Raw genomic sequence first — 17,486 nt, 5'->3', positions numbered from 1 at the left:
CGGCAGGACACAGAGCAGGGGCGTAACTAAGTTTTTAGCGCCCCCCCGCCGGATGGTTTTTCGGCGCCCCCCCCTCGAACACCCACCCCCCCGCGCGCCGCCGCCCGCCACTCACCCACCTAACCCACCCCCCCCCTTCTTACACTTACCTGTCCCCGCAGTCTGCATCTCGCCCGGCTCTCTGCCGGGACCTGCCTGACGTCACGGTCCCGGCCGGCTCCTAACTATACCTCCGCAGCCCCCCGGCGGCGCCCCCAATTTCTCTGCGCCCCCCCGCCACCGCGGGGGCTGCGGAGGTATAGTTACGCCACTGACACAGAGGGGGGTTAATGAATCGCGTGACTGCCAGCGGGTGGCTGCTGCAGGTAGGGTTGCCAATGCATGTATCATCGGAGATCCACCCTCTCTATAATAATAACCAGACACCACATGCTGCTCCCCCTGTATAATAATAACAGGACACCACAGGCTGATCCCCCTCTATAATTCTAACCAGACACCACAGGCTGCTCCCCCTCTATAATAATAACCGGACACCACAGGCTGCTCCCCCTGTATAATAATAACAGGACACCACCGGCTGCTCCACCTGTATAATAATAACCAGACACCACAGGCTGCTCCCCCTGTATAATAATAAAAGGACACCACAGGCTGCTCCCCCTCTACAATAATAACCAGACACCACAGGCTGCTCTCCCTGTATAATAATAACCGGACACCACAGGCTGCTCCCCCTGTATAATAATAACCAGACACCACAGGCTGCTCCCCCTGTATAATAATAACCGGACACCACAGGCTGCTCCACCTCTATAATAATAACAGGACACCACAGGCTGCTCCCCCTCTATAATAATAACAGGACACCACAGGCTGCTCCCCCTATATAATAATAACCTGACACCACAGGCTGCTCCACCTGTATAATAATAACAGGACACCACAGGCTGCTCCACCTGTATAATAATAACCGGACACCACAGGCTGGTACCCTTCTATAATAATAACAGGACACCACAGGCTGCTCCACCTCTATAATAATAACCGGACACCACAGGCTGCTACCCCTCTATAATAATAACCGGACACCACAGGCTGCTCCCCCTATATAATAATAACAGGACACCACAGGCTGCTCCCCCTCTATAATAATAACAGGACACCACAGGCTGCTCCCCCTGTATAATAATAACCGACACCACAGGCTGCTCACCCTGTATAATAATAACAGGACACCACAAACTGCTCCCCCTCTATAATATTAACAGGACACCACAGGCTGCTCCACCTGTATAATAATAACAGGACACCACAGGCTGCTCCCCCTGAATAATAATAACAGGACACCACAGGCTGCTCCATCTCTATAATAATAACCGGACACCACAGGCTGCTCCCCCTCTATAATAATAACCGGACTTCACAGGCTGCTCCACCTGTATAAAAATAACAGGATACTACAGGCTGCTCCCCCTGTATAATAATAACAGGACACCACAGGCTGCTCCCCCTCTATAATAATAACAGGACACCACAGGCTGCTCCATCTCTATAATAATAACCGGACACCACAGGCGGCTCCCCCTGTATAATAATAACAGGACACCACAGGCTGCTCCACCTGTATAATAATAACCGGACACCACAGGCTGGTACCCTTCTATAATAATAACAGGACACCACAGGCTGCTCCACCTCTATAATAATAACCGGACACCACAGGCTGCTCCCCCTATATAATAATAACAGGACACCACAGGCTGCTCCCCCTCTATAATAATAACAGGACACCACAGGCTACTCCCCCTGTATTATAATAACCGACACCACAGGCTGCTCCCCGTGTATAATAATAACAGGACACCACAGGCTGCTCCCCCTCTATAATAATATCAGGACACCACATGCTGCTCCACCTGTATAATAATAATAACAGGACACCACGGGCTGCTCCCCATGTATAATAATAACAGGACACCACAGGCTGCTCCATCTCTATAATAATAACCGGACACCACAGGCTGCTCCCCCGCTATAATAATAACCGGACACCACAGGCTGCTCCACCTGTATAATAATAACAGGACACTACAGGCTGCTCCCCCTGTATAATAATAACAGGACACCACAGGCTGCTCCATCTCTATAATAATAACCGGACACCACAGGCTGCTCCACCTGTATAATAATAACAGGAGACCACAGGCTGCTCCCCCTCTATAATAATAACCGGACACCACAGGCTGCTCCCCCTGTATAATAATAACCAGACACCACAGGCTGCTCCCCCTGTATAATAATAACCGGACACCACAGGCTGCTCCCCCTCTATAATAATAACAGGACACCACAGGCTGCTCCCCCTCTATAATAATAGCCGGACACCACAGGCTGCTCCCCCTCTATAATAATAATAACAGGACACCACAGGCTGCTCCCCCTGTATAATAATAACCGGACACCACAGGCTGCTCCTGCCCTCTATAATAATAACCGGACACCACAGGCTGCACAACCTGTATAAAAATAACAGGACACTACAGGCTGCTCCCCCTGTATAATAATAACAGGACACCACAGGCTGCTCCCCCTCTATAATAATAACAGGACACCACAGGCTGCTCCATCTCTATAATAATAACCGGACACCACAGGCAGCTCCACCTGTATAATAATAACAGGACACCACAGGCTGCTCCACCTGTATAATAATAACCGGACACCACAGGCTGGTACCCTTCTATAATAATAACAGGACACCACAGGCTGCTCCACCTCTATAATAATAACCGGACACCACAGGCTGCTCCCCCTATATAATAATTACAGGACACCACAGGCTGCTCCCCCTCTATAATAATAACAGGACACCACAGGCTGCTCCCCCTGTATTATAATAACCGACACCACAGGCTGCTCCCCCTGTATAATAATAACAGGACAGCACAGGCTGCTCCCCCTCTATAATAATAACAGGACACCACATGCTGCTCCCCCTGTATAATAATAACAGGACACCACAGGCTGCTCCCCCTCTATAATAATAACAGGACACCACAGGCTGCTCCATCTCTATAATAATAACCGGACACCACAGGCAGCTCCACCTGTATAATAATAACAGGACACCACAGGCTGCTCCACCTGTATAATAATAACCGGACACCACAGGCTGGTACCCTTCTATAATAATAACAGGACACCACAGGCTGCTCCACCTCTATAATAATAACCGGACACCACAGGCTGCTCCCCCTATATAATAATTACAGGACACCACAGGCTGCTCCCCCTCTATAATAATAACAGGACACCACAGGCTGCTCCCCCTGTATTATAATAACCGACACCACAGGCTGCTCACCCTGTATAATAATAACAGGACACCACAAACTGCTCCCCCTCTATAATATTAACAGGACACCACAGGCTGCTCCACCTGTATAATAATAACAGGACACCACAGGCTGCTCCCCCTGAATAATAATAACAGGACACCACAGGCTGCTCCATCTCTATAATAATAACCGGACACCACAGGCTGCTCCCCCTCTATAATAATAACCGGACTTCACAGGCTGCTCCACCTGTATAAAAATAACAGGATACTACAGGCTGCTCCCCCTGTATAATAATAACAGGACACCACAGGCTGCTCCCCCTCTATAATAATAACAGGACACCACAGGCTGCTCCATCTCTATAATAATAACCGGACACCACAGGCGGCTCCCCCTGTATAATAATAACAGGACACCACAGGCTGCTCCACCTGTATAATAATAACCGGACACCACAGGCTGGTACCCTTCTATAATAATAACAGGACACCACAGGCTGCTCCACCTCTATAATAATAACCGGACACCACAGGCTGCTCCCCCTATATAATAATAACAGGACACCACAGGCTGCTCCCCCTCTATAATAATAACAGGACACCACAGGCTACTCCCCCTGTATTATAATAACCGACACCACAGGCTGCTCCCCGTGTATAATAATAACAGGACACCACAGGCTGCTCCCCCTCTATAATAATATCAGGGCACCACATGCTGCTCCACCTGTATAATAATAATAACAGGACACCACGGGCTGCTCCCCATGTATAATAATAACAGGACACCACAGGCTGCTCCATCTCTATAATAATAACCGGACACCACAGGCTGCTCCCCCGCTATAATAATAACCGGACACCACAGGCTGCTCCACCTGTATAATAATAACAGGACACTACAGGCTGCTCCCCCTGTATAATAATAACAGGACACCACAGGCTGCTCCATCTCTATAATAATAACCGGACACCACAGGCTGCTCCACCTGTATAATAATAACAGGAGACCACAGGCTGCTCCCCCTCTATAATAATAACCGGACACCACAGGCTGCTCCCCCTGTATAATAATAACCAGACACCACAGGCTGCTCCCCCTGTATAATAATAACCGGACACCACAGGCTGCTCCCCCTCTATAATAATAACAGGACACCACAGGCTGCTCCCCCTCTATAATAATAGCCGGACACCACAGGCTGCTCCCCCTCTATAATAATAATAACAGGACACCACAGGCTGCTCCCCCTGTATAATAATAACTGGACACCACAGGCTGCTCCTGCCCTCTATAATAATAACCGGACACCACAGGCTGCACAACCTGTATAAAAATAACAGGACACTACAGGCTGCTCCCCCTGTATAATAATAACAGGACACCACAGGCTGCTCCCCCTCTATAATAATAACAGGACACCACAGGCTGCTCCATCTCTATAATAATAACCGGACACCACAGGCAGCTCCACCTGTATAATAATAACAGGACACCACAGGCTGCTCCACCTGTATAATAATAACCGGACACCACAGGCTGGTACCCTTCTATAATAATAACAGGACACCACAGGCTGCTCCACCTCTATAATAATAACCGGACACCACAGGCTGCTCCCCCTATATAATAATTACAGGACACCACAGGCTGCTCCCCCTCTATTATAATAACAGGACACCACAGGCTGCTCCCCCTGTATTATAATAACCGACACCACAGGCTGCTCCCCCTGTATAATAATAACAGGACAGCACAGGCTGCTCCCCCTCTATAATAATAACAGAACACCACATGCTGCTCCCCCTGTATAATAATAACAGGACACCACAGGCTGCTCCCCCTCTATAATAATAACAGGACACCACAGGCTGCTCCATCTCTATAATAATAACCGGACACCACAGGCAGCTCCACCTGTATAATAATAACAGGACACCACAGGCTGCTCCACCTGTATAATAATAACCGGACACCACAGGCTGGTACCCTTCTATAATAATAACAGGACACCACAGGCTGCTCCACCTCTATAATAATAACCGGACACCACAGGCTGCTCCCCCTATATAATAATTACAGGACACCACAGGCTGCTCCCCCTCTATAATAATAACAGGACACCACAGGCTGCTCCCCCTGTATTATAATAACCGACACCACAGGCTGCTCCCCCTGTATAATAATAACAGGACAGCACAGGCTGCTCCCCCTCTATAATAATAACAGGACACCACATGCTGCTCCACCTGTATAATAATAATAACAGGACACCACGGGCTGCTCCCCCTGTATAATAATAACAGGACACCGCAGGCTGCTCCATCTCTATAATAATAACCGGACACCACAGGCTGCTCCCCCGCTATAATAATAACCGGACACCACAGGCTGCTCCACCTGTATAATAATAACAACAGGACACTACAGGCTGCTCCCCCTGTATAATAATAACAGGACACCACAGGCTGCTACATCTCTATAATAATAACCGGACACCACAGGCTGCTCCACCTGTATAATAATAACAGGAGACCACAGGCTGCTCCCCCTCTATAATAATAACCGGACACCACAGGCTGCTCCCCCTGTATAATAATAACCAGACACCACAGGCTGCTCCCCCTGTATAATAATAACCGGACACCACAGGCTGCTCCCCCTGTATAATAATAACAGGACACCACAGGCTGCTCCCCCTCTATAATAATAACCGGACACCACAGGCTGCTCCCCCTCTATAATAATAATAACAGGACACCACAGGCTGCTCCCCCTATATAATAATAACCGGACACCACAGGCTGCTCCCCCTCTATAATAATAACAGGACACCACAGGCTGCTCCATCTCTATAATAATAACAGGACACCACAGGCTGCTCCATCTCTATAATATTAACCGGACACCACAGGCTGCTCCCCCTGTATAATAATAAACGGACACCACAGGCTGCTCCCCCTGTATAATAATAACAGGACACTACAGGCTGCTCCATCTCTATAATAATAACAGGACGCCACAGGCTGCTCCCCCTGTATAATAATAAAAGGACACCACAGGCTGCTCCACCTCTATACTAATAACCGGACACCACAGGCTGCTCCCCCTGTATAATAATAACCAGACACCACAGGCTGCTCCCCCTGTATAATAATAACCGGACACCACAGGCTGCTCCCCCTGTATAATAATAACAGGACACCACAGGCTGCTCCCCCTCTATAATAATAACCGGACACCACAGGCTGCTCCCCCTCTATAATAATAATAACAGGACACCACAGGCTGCTCCCCCTCTATAATAATAACCGGACACCACAGACTGCTCCCCCTGTATAATAATAACCGGACACCACAGGCTGCTCCCCCTGTATAATAATAACCGGACACCACAGACTGCTCCCCCTCTATAATAATAACAGGACACCACAGGCTGCTCCATCTCTATAATAATAACAGGACACCACAGGCTGCTCCATCTCTATAATAATAACCGGACACCACAGGCTGCTCTTACTGTATAATAATAAACGGACACCACAGGCTGCTCCCCCTGTATAATAATAACAGGACACTACAGGCTGCTCCATCTCTATAATAATAACAGGATGCCACAGGCTGCTCCCCCTGTATAATAATAAAAGGACACCACAGGCTGCTCCACGTCTATAATAATAACCGGACACCACAGGCTGCTTCCCCTATATAATAATAACAGGACACCACAGGCTGCTCCAGCTGTATAATAATAACAGGACACCACAGGCTGCTCCCCCTGTATAATAATAACCAGACACCACAGGCCGCTCCACCTGTATAATAATAACCGGACACCACAGGCTGCTCACCCTGTATGATAATAACCGGACACCACAGGCTGCTCCCCCTGTATAATAATAACCGGACACCACAGGCTGCTCCCCCTGTATAATAATAACCGGACACCACAGGCTGCTCCACCTCTATAATAATAACAGGACACCACAGGCTGCTCCCCCTGTATAATAATAACAGAACACCACAGGCTGCTCCCCCTATATAATAATAACAGGACACCACAGGCTGCTCCCCCTATATAATAATAATCGGACACCACAGGCTGCTCCCCCTCTATTATAATAACAGGACACCACATGCTGCTCCACCTGTATAATAATAACAGGACACCACAGGCTGCTCCCCCTGTATAATAATAACAGGACACCACAGGCTGCTCCATCTCTATAATAATAACCGGACACCACAGTCTGCTCCCCCGCTATAATAATAACCGGACACCACAGGCTGCTCCACCTGTATAATAATAACAGGACACTACAGGCTGCTCCCCCTGTATAATAATAACAGGACACCACAGGCTGCTCCACCTGTATAATAATAACAGGAGACCACAGGCTGCTCCCCCTCTATAATAATAACAGGACACCACAGGCTGCTCCCCCTGTATAATAATTAGAGATGAGCGGGTCCGGATCCCCGAGATCCGACAGATCCGAATATCGGGGATCCGGGCCAGATCCGAGCCTGCTCGGGTGTTCCCGCCTGAATTCCGGACCAATAACGAGGCCGAACGTCATCATTGCGCTATCGGATTCTCGCGGGAGCGGGATCTTATAAAAGACGCACGCGCGCACGCCATCTTCACTCCAATCTTGGAGAGGGAAGAGGGTGGTTGGGAAGCTCCGTGTGCTCCGTGCTGTGCTCTGTGCCATGTGCTCCGTGACCTGACCTGTGCCCTCACTGCCCTGTGCTGTGCTCCGTGCCATGTGCTCTGTGCTGTGCTCCGTGACCTGCCCTCACTGCCCTGTGCTGTGCTCCGTGCCATGTGCTCCGTGCTGTGCTGTGCTCCGTGACCTGCCCTCACTGCCCTGTGTTGTAGACTTGTGGCCTGAGCCCTGTAGTGTGATTTAACTAACTAGGTGCTGCAGTGCTCACACGCAGGGGCTGCAGTGTCCACTGTCCAGGGGCTGTCCTGTGGCCCGTGCCCTGATGTGATTTATTTAGCGCTAAGCCCTGTGTTGTGATTTATTTTATTTAGCCCTGAACCCTGTGTTTTTTTTGTGATTTAACTAACTCAGTGCTGCAGTGCTCACACACAGGGGCTGCAGTGCTGCTGAGTAGTACACTGTGTACAGGGGCAGCATTAATACAAGGGGCTGTGTCCAGTGTGACGGCCTATATCTTATCCATTGTCCAGTGTCACAAGTCACTCACGACATATATCCTGTGTCCTGTCCTGTGTGACGACTGACGACATATCCTGTGTCCAGTGTGACGACATTTATCCTGTGTCCAGTGTGACGACATATATCCTGTGTCGTGCTGCAGTGCTCACACGCAGGGGCTGCAGTGTCCACTGTCCAGGGGCTGTCCTGTGGCCTGTGCCCTGATGTGATTTATTTAGCCCTAAGCCCTGTGTTGTGATTTATTTTATTTAGCCCTGAACCCTGTGTTTTTTCTGTGATTTAACTAACTAACTCAGGGCCTTATTCTGGTTGGAGCGGCCGGGCCGTACGCGTACGTCCCGGGATTTTTTATGATCTGCGCATGCGTACATTCGCTAATGCGCAGGCGCGAACACTCCACAACGCTTACGTACGGGTCTCTATGTGCGAAAAAACCTATACGCGAGTGTACGGGCATTGGGGGCGGCATAGGGGCGTGATGAGGGGAGCGGCCGAAAAAATGAGGGAAAATGGGCGTAAATATGGGCGTACACGGGGGTGTGCACCAAAAATGAGCGGTGCTACTACCGCACGATCGACTAAGGCACCGTTCATTTCGGACACAAAACAGGCGGCCGCCAACCGCCATCTCAAACCACCCCTACAGATACCGCATGCCAGCGTGCGCCTGGGTTTGCTAATTAACGCTGATTACTACTCAAACACATACACCTGAATGTAATAAGCAATGCTGCAGTCTATTAAGTCCAAGCCATGATTTCACTACCTGCAAGCCACACACAGCACTCAAACACATTGGAATCTTATCTTTCTATACTTCTCGACATTTAAAGGTTTGTTTAATTTAAGGTAAGAATCTTTTTAAGACCTGCTTATATATGCTAAGGTAGCTATTTGCTAAACAGTTAGACACATTCACTACGTGCTTTCATAGACTTTACACAGTAGCACACTCAATCTACACATGTCGACATGTGTCAACGTGTTCACTCTAATACAAACATAGGTTTTGTATTTATGATACAATAACATAAACCACATCTAACACCTACAAAGGATGTTTCAGCAATGTTTTAAGCCCATGCCCACTATTTTGCACACAATCTTTGTATAGTACCCAAAATACAGAACTGTACCACTATCTGATCTGCTATGAATTGGATTTGACTACACTCTGGATGTAAGATGCCACCAATCACATTATTGCACTCACATCTCTCTAACAAAGGATTCCTACATCTGCTTATGACACTGTAAAATCATATATATTTAAAAACTTATACATGTTTGTTCACAAGCAATTTTATCATGTTTTGCCGATTCACACATCTTTTTTTAGGGAGGACACATATGAATAACGGAGTGCCTGCATAGGCATGTAGAGGGTTAAACATCCCTCAGCTGCGTGTCAGAGAGCATGTGACTCGGGGATCCTATGGGAAAGGGAGGTTTGGCCAGTGGAAGAAGAATCATAGGGGCAGGAAGGGGAGGAGGCTTCCTCTTCTTCCTGCTGAATTTTAAGGGATAAGACGTGGGTTCCTGAGCTCCCAGCGTGTCAGGTCTAGAGTCAGGTACCTTATCTTCTGAAGCGCTGGCATGGCCTCTTCTGCCGCAGCTGCAAGGCCCCGGCGCTCTGCCCGCCGCCCTGCGCGTTTTTCAGCGGATGATGGCGGCGGTGATGGTGATGCTGCCCCCCTCGACCCGCAGCCTCCGGTGCCGCCCGCCGCTCGTCGTGGGTCGCGGGGAGTGACGCGCACCGGTAGAGGCACTGCGCCTGACCCGGGTGCGCGGGCTTCATCGCGGCCTGCGGGGGGGCGGACTGGACAGGCGCGGCGTGGGGGGACCGCGTCATCGCGACGCGCCGGCCGGGGCTCCAGGTCCGGCGCGTCACACGGGGCACTGAGACATGGTGGTGCGGTCGGGGCCGGCGAGGACGCTGGGCAGGCAGCATCGCTGTCCCCGGCGCCGAGCAGGGCTTCCGGCTCCCGCACACGCCGCGGTAGGCCGCAGCAGGGGGGGAGGCATGCCCCGTCAGAAGGATCTGACGATAGGGGCTCAGATGGGAGTCACGCTGCTGCCAGCCAGAGGCGACGGAGTGGCAGGCAGCGTGATGCATCTAGTCACGCTGGGCAGCTAGAGAGGGAGGATGATGGAGACAGTGAGACGCTGAGGGGTGGCAGGGCTGTTTTTAGCAGGAGAGAGCTAGAGGAGGACGGGGGGGTCGCGGCATGGTGGCGGGGGGACGCAGGCCGTGCTGGCCGCTCAAGCTCTATGGAGGGCCCAAGTAGGGGCCGCACGCGGGCGACCCCCGCCGCTGCATTTGATCCAGCCATGTTGTCCTCTGCCCTCACATCCATGGCCAGCGCCCTGGGTCCCCTGGCTGATAGCCTCGCCTCCGGGAACAGAGAACCCAGAGTTAGGAGGGGTAGGGGAACAAGGACAAGGGCAGAGCCATTACCAGGCTGCTCCCAGTTTATGCAGGCCGTCAGGGAGGTAGGGTCGGCTGTAGCGGCCATGGAGGGCCGCCCCTCTACATCTGGCCAGGCACAGCGGGCTGCAGGGCGCAGGAGGTCTGGTAGGCCAGGGCATAGGTCCCCTGAACCCTACCCCAACGACTTACCCTTGGAAGAAGAGGCAGACGCAGTCGACACCAGTGATGACGCGGACGACGACGATACGTGGGCTGCACAGCCAGACTCCTCAGGTGAGGCCTCGTTTGAGGATGATGTAGGGTCTGCGCAAGGCACTTCCTCTAGCGGGTCTGGAAGCAACCATTCTTCCTCCTCCTCCTCCTCCTCAGCGGGTGGGTCTGATGTGGGGAGCTCAGCTAGGGCGCGCAAGCGTGCAGCTAGGTACGCCAAGAAGGAGGCAGGGAAGAGGGCGCAGCAGTCTAAGCGCAGGAAGCTATCCGCCATATCCCGTAGAGAGAGGAAGAGAAGGAACTTGCCAGCAGTGGTGCACTGCGATTACACGGCAGTGTGCAGAGGTTTGCGGGAGAGTTGCAGAAAGAAAATAGAGAGGGGTGATTACGTTGACGTGTTCAGTCTGACTGAGGACTCTAAGAAGGCGTTCAAGGCAGCCAAGGACAAGGGGGGCATTGGCTCCGAGGCCTATAGGTCTTATGACAACTGGCTGGCGGGTTTCTGTGTTTTCGCAGCCTGTTACTTGGAAGATCGGCCAGACGAACACATGAACGTGATTAGGTACATACATATGGTACACGAAATGCAGCGGACATACGGGGGCACGGCCTGGCGAACGTATGATGAGCAGTTCCGGCGCAAGCAGGACTGCTTATTCATACTTGACCTAGGGTGCAAGGATGTAGAAATATGGATGGGGCTCACGCGCATGGGGTCGGGGACAGGTGAGGCTGCCTCCGCAACCCCGGCTCCCGCCGGGGCCTCCCCAGCCTCGCAGCGACCGGCGCAGGAGACCCTTCCGGCGCGCCATTTTGTCACAGCGAATAGGCCCGCAGCGGTAGGCACATCAAAGGGAAAATGCTTTGCATTTAATAACTCCTCCTGTCAGATGGGCCAACGCTGTCGTTTTTGACACATATGCATTACCTGTTCAGGAAACCACCCAGCCTCCAACTGCTTTCGGGGCCCCCGCCCCAATAAAGGGGCGGCGGCTGCAACACCCAGAGCAGCGGCAGGAGGGAATCCTAGGTAAGGCGCGTTCGCCTGTGAACGTGGATGCCATGGTCGATTGGTTACAGCGCTACCCGGATAGGGAAGCTGCCTTGTTTCTGTTTGAAGGTTTTAAAGCAGGTTTTGTGTTGCCAGTTAAAAAGGAAGTTAAGGGCGGGTCATATCGTAACCTCCAATCCGCCCGTTCACTCCCAGAAGTTTTGAGGGAAAAAGTGGATAAGGAGATTCAGTTAGGGCGCATGGTAGGCCCCTTTTCACACCCCCCTTTAGATAACCTGGTTATTTCCCCAGTTGGTGTGGTCCCTAAGAAGGCCCCGGGGAAGTATCGCCTTATACAGCATCTGTCTTACCCAGCGGGTTTTTCTGTCAACGACGCTATCCCAGAGGAATATTGTTCGGTGACTTACCAGTCATTCGACGATGCCCTGGCAATGGTGCGGTCGTTTGGACAAGGGGCACTCATGGCTAAGATAGATGTTGAATCGGCTTTTAGGCTTCTTCCCCTGCACACCAGTTCATTTAGGTACATGGGCTTCCGCATAGGAGAGGAGTATTTCATCAAAAGATGCTTGCCGATGGGGTGCTCTGTTTCTTGTGCATTTTTTGAGAAGTTCAGTACCTTTCTGCACTGGTGTGTTGAGAGTTCATCCGAGGTGGGCGGCCTCGCCCATTACTTGGATGACTTCCTGTGCATCGGACCGGCCGGCTCCGATCACTGCGCCCGCACTTTGGTTAGGATTCAATCGATTTTCAGGCATTTCGGGGTCCCCATCGCTGAGGACAAGACCGAGGGCCCCTGTACTTGTCTGTCATTTCTTGGTATCTTGATTGATACTGAACAGGGATGCTGTAGCTTGCCGGCCGACAAGGTAGCCAGGCTCAGCGAGGCCATTTTGCAATGCCAGAGTAGGTCTAAGATCCCACTGAGGCAGGCACAGTCTGTTTTGGGGCAGCTCAACTTCGCATGCAAGGTCATCCCCATGGGCAGGCTGTTTTGCAGGAAGCTCGAGAGGGCCACGGCCGGGGTGAGCAAGCCGCACCATTTAGTCCGCTTGTCTGCCGAAATTCGGCGAGACTTGAAGGTTTGGGCCTCGTTCTTAGAGGATTTCAACGGGGTGCGGATTTGGCTGGCCCCGACCGTGGTGAACTCGGAGCTTCAGTTGTACACAGATGCGGCAGGAGCGGCTGGCTTTGGCTGTTTCTTAGATGGGCATTGGTGTGCGGAGATTTGGCCTCGGGGGTGGTCCCGCGAGGGCCTCACCCGGGACCTATTGCTGCTAGAACTTTTTCCCATAATGGTTGCCATGGAGATCTGGGGGCCGCGTTTAGCAAACAGGAGCCTGCTCTTTTGGTGCGACAATTTCAGCGCGGTTCACGCCATTAATCACCAGAAGGCCAAATCCCTGTTAGTGTTAAGAATCCTGGCGCAGCTTTCCCTCCAATGCCTGCGTCACAACATAATGTTTAGAGCCCAGCATGTTCCCGGCGTCGATAACGAGATAGCTGATGCGCTTTCGCGTTTTCAATGGCAGCGTTTTCGCGACCTTGCGCCTCATGCTGATTTGTTGGGCACACCCTGCCCCTCTTACGTTTGGCAGGTGATCGAGCCCGACTGGAGGGGCTAGCGGAGTCCTCATTGGCACCCAGCACTCTGCAAAGCTATCGGCAGGCATGGGCGGAATGGGAATCGTTTTCAGGAGGGGGCGCGCAGCCAGGTAGGCGGGGTCAGCAGCGGTTGCTGTCTTTCATTTGGTTTTTATATAGCTCAGGGAAATCTAGGGCAGTGGCGGCTCGGTACTTGGCGGGCATATCTTTCTTTGCTAGGGTCAAAGGGCGGCCAGATTTTACTAAGGGTTTTCTAGTGACTAAGGCCATGAAGGGCTGGGCACGGAGGGTGCCAGCCCCTCCAGACTGTCGCCGGCCAATTAATGCCCCTCTTCTTCGTGATCTGCTAGAAAAGGTGGGGCATTGCGCTAGCTCCGCGTTCGAGGCGCTCCTGTTTAGGCTAGCTTTTTCTATGGCTTACCACGGCGCGTTTAGAGTATCTGAGCTAGTTTCCCCTTCAAAGGCTAGGGACGCGTCCCTCCTTCTGTCTGACATTCGCTTAGAACGAGGGGCATTATGGTTCAGGATTAGGAGGTCCAAGACCGACCAGTTGGCCAGGGGTAGGTGGTCCTCCATGGGCCCTGTTGTCCCGGAGTCAGTGTGCCCTGTGTCATTGGGCACATTGTATATGCTGGTGAGGCCTTCATCGGGGCGATCCTGGCTTCTGCACTACGATGGTTCGCCTCTGACGTTGTACCAGTTCCGATGGATGCTGGGGCGATGCCTGTCTCGACTGGGCCTGTCACCGCGAGATTTCGGGACGCATTCCTTTAGAATAGGTTCCGCTACTGCGGCAGCTGAAGCCGGCTGGTCGGTTGAGGACATAAAATCCCTAGGTAGATGGCGCTCAGCGAGCTACAAGAAATATATCAGGCCACATCTGCTGTCATAAGTCTTGCTGAATTGTCTGTTTGTGACTGTCGTGTTGATGGATGGTCATTTGTTTACCCTTCCCTATGTCCTCCCTACTCGGGGCTTAACTACGCTCTGCTGTTGGGCCAGCGTCCGGAGTTTTCCCGCTTTTTTGCCTGACCTGACGGACTGAATCTGGTGCTACCTAATTTGGCTATAGTCTAATTAAAAGTCCCTCAGCAGGTCTAGTCGTTTTTCTCCGGCCGAGTACACCTTTCAACCCTTTCCTGTCCAAAACCCTGCCCTTCCCCCTGTTTGTCTCTTTCCTTTTGTGTCCTGGTATGGCTTCAATCGTGATTGGAGCATGTCATAGGCACTGTTTGAATGTGCCTCGAATAGTCATACCAAATTTGTTTTTTCTTTTTGGCAGATCCTCATAAATATGTAAAGGTGCTCCCAATTTAACAGTCCATCTAACCCCCCTTTTTCATTTCTTTTGCATCTTTTCCCTTAGGTCTGGGGATGGATAGACTCCAGGTGTGGGTAGTCGGTCACTCATTCGTCTATTGGGCTGCTAGGCTAGCTGGCACAGGTAGGGGTCCCCCCTCGGCCGCCATCGGTTTAATTCGGTGGTTAGGGGTATGGGGTATGTCCTGGAGGGAACTTAAGAATTCACTGTTGCATTATGCACGCAAGTACGGATTACCAGCGGTACTAGTGCTTCACTTGGGAGGCAATGATCTAGGAAAAATACCTCAGTTAGAGCTGCGCAGCTGGATTTTAGATGATCTGGCTGCCATTAGATCGGCCTGGCCCACATGCAGCATCGTGTGGTCATTTATCATTCCCCGGCAATGTTGGAGGGGGGTTAATAATCCTAAGGCAATTGATGAGTCCAGGAAGAAGCTTAATGCGGCCGTAGCTCGATGGGTGTTAGCTTCCGGAGGGACAGTGGTTGCTCATGATAGGATCAGGTTCGGATATAAACACCTTTTCCGGCCTGATGGGGTTCATCTAGTTGATGAGGGACTCTTTATATTCTTGGAGGATCTGTTGATAGGTATTGAGTCGTTAGTCTAGATGGTGGCGGTGCGGGGTGCCTTGGTACCCCGCCTTGGCGGGAAAGAACGGCAGTTTTGAATAATCAGTTAGTGAGTTTACGTACATGGCTTGTTTTCGGTGCACTCACCTCTCATTCATTTAGGCTTGTTGCTGTAACACCCGTGTCGGGGTCAGCAACCCCACCCGGAGGGGTGGGTAGTAAAGGGGGCGAGGTTGAGTTGGATACCGCTTGTTATGAGTTAGGCCTGTTACGTGGGTAGTTGGGTGGAGTTTAGTTAGTAGCCGTTCTTTCTTGGCCACCATTAATTAATTAATAAATTAATAAAAATAAATAATCAAAAATCTACAAAAATAAATCAGTTAACAAGTTCTGCCAAACCTAAGTCTCCGAGTCATTATTTCAGGTATTATATTATGGTATGTTTATATGTTATAAGACACACGCTGGAGAAGGGCGAGTAAGGTGATGGGATGTTTAGAATAACGGAGTGCCTGCATAGGCATGTAGAGGGTTAAACATCCCTCAGCTGCGTGTCAGAGAGCATGTGACTCGGGGATCCTATGGGAAAGGGAGGTTTGGCCAGTGGAAGAAGAATCATAGGGGCAGGAAGGGGAGGAGGCTTCCTCTTCTTCCTGCTGAATTTCCCGCCCGCCCTCCCCTTATTTGGGTTTGGGTGGGGTTAATGGTTGTTTAATCGCGTTAGCTGATAGGCGGGAAAGAACGGCAGTTTTGAATAATTAGTTAGATATCAGTTAGTGAGTTTACGTACATGGCTTGTTTTCGGTGCACTCACCTCTCATTCATTTAGGCTTGTTGCTGTAACACCCGTGTCGGGGTCAGCAACCCCACCCGGAGGGGTGGGTAGTAAAGGGGGCGAGGTTGAGTTGGATACCGCTTGTTATGAGTTAGGCCTGTTACGTGGGTAGTTGGGTGGAGTTTAGTTAGTAGCCGTTCTTTCTTGGCCACCATTAATTAATTAATAAATTAATAAAAATAATAAAAATAAATAATCAAAAATCTACAAAAATAAATCAGTTAACAAGTTCTGCCAAACCTAAGTCTCCGAGTCATTATTTCAGGTATTATATTATGGTATGTTTATATGTTATAAGACACACGCTGGAGAAGGGCGAGTAAGGTGATGGGATGTTTAGCATTCCTACACAAATGTACCTTTTGACCCTTGTTTGTCTGCCTCACCCACTCCATGAGGAAAGCATTGTTCTGGACCTGCTTTTACCTACTACTGTAGGAGCTACCTCACCTGCACACAAACTGCTTTCTCACCTATTAAGTTGCTCTGCACATGTGCTGACACAAACTAATTAGCAGGGAAAAGTTGGATAGGAACATGGGAATGGCCATGGAGAGGGTTACACATGGGAAACTTCGACCACACTTCAACAAATGTTCAAAAATACCCTGGCCAGTAAGTACACATAAATCTAGTATTTGTTTCACACAAGAAATTACACATACAACAATTTTGTTTTAATTGGTAAAATAAATTTATTTGCTGTTCAGCATCACAGCTTGACACTTTAATGTCATAAATCAAATAAACAAATAAAATAGACACAAAAATAAAAAAAACAGCCAGAACAAGAGGTTGCATATCTCCAAACATGTGTTACCCTGCAAATGCAATGGTGAAAGAAATGGGGACACCAGAATATGTACTGCAACAACCAGGGTGAATACTAAGCAAGATACACACCACCAAAAATTTATCCTGCATTTGTAGAGGTCAAAATAAGAACTTTAATGCCCATGGCACGAA

The sequence above is a fragment of the Crinia signifera genome, chromosome 19 (genome assembly GCF_055691185.1).
Source record: "Crinia signifera chromosome 19, ASM5569118v1, whole genome shotgun sequence".
In the NCBI taxonomy this organism is placed as follows: Eukaryota; Metazoa; Chordata; class Amphibia; order Anura; family Myobatrachidae; genus Crinia; species Crinia signifera.
The sequence above is the reverse complement of the archived record's forward strand: the minus strand, read 5'-3'. Positions refer to the sequence as shown.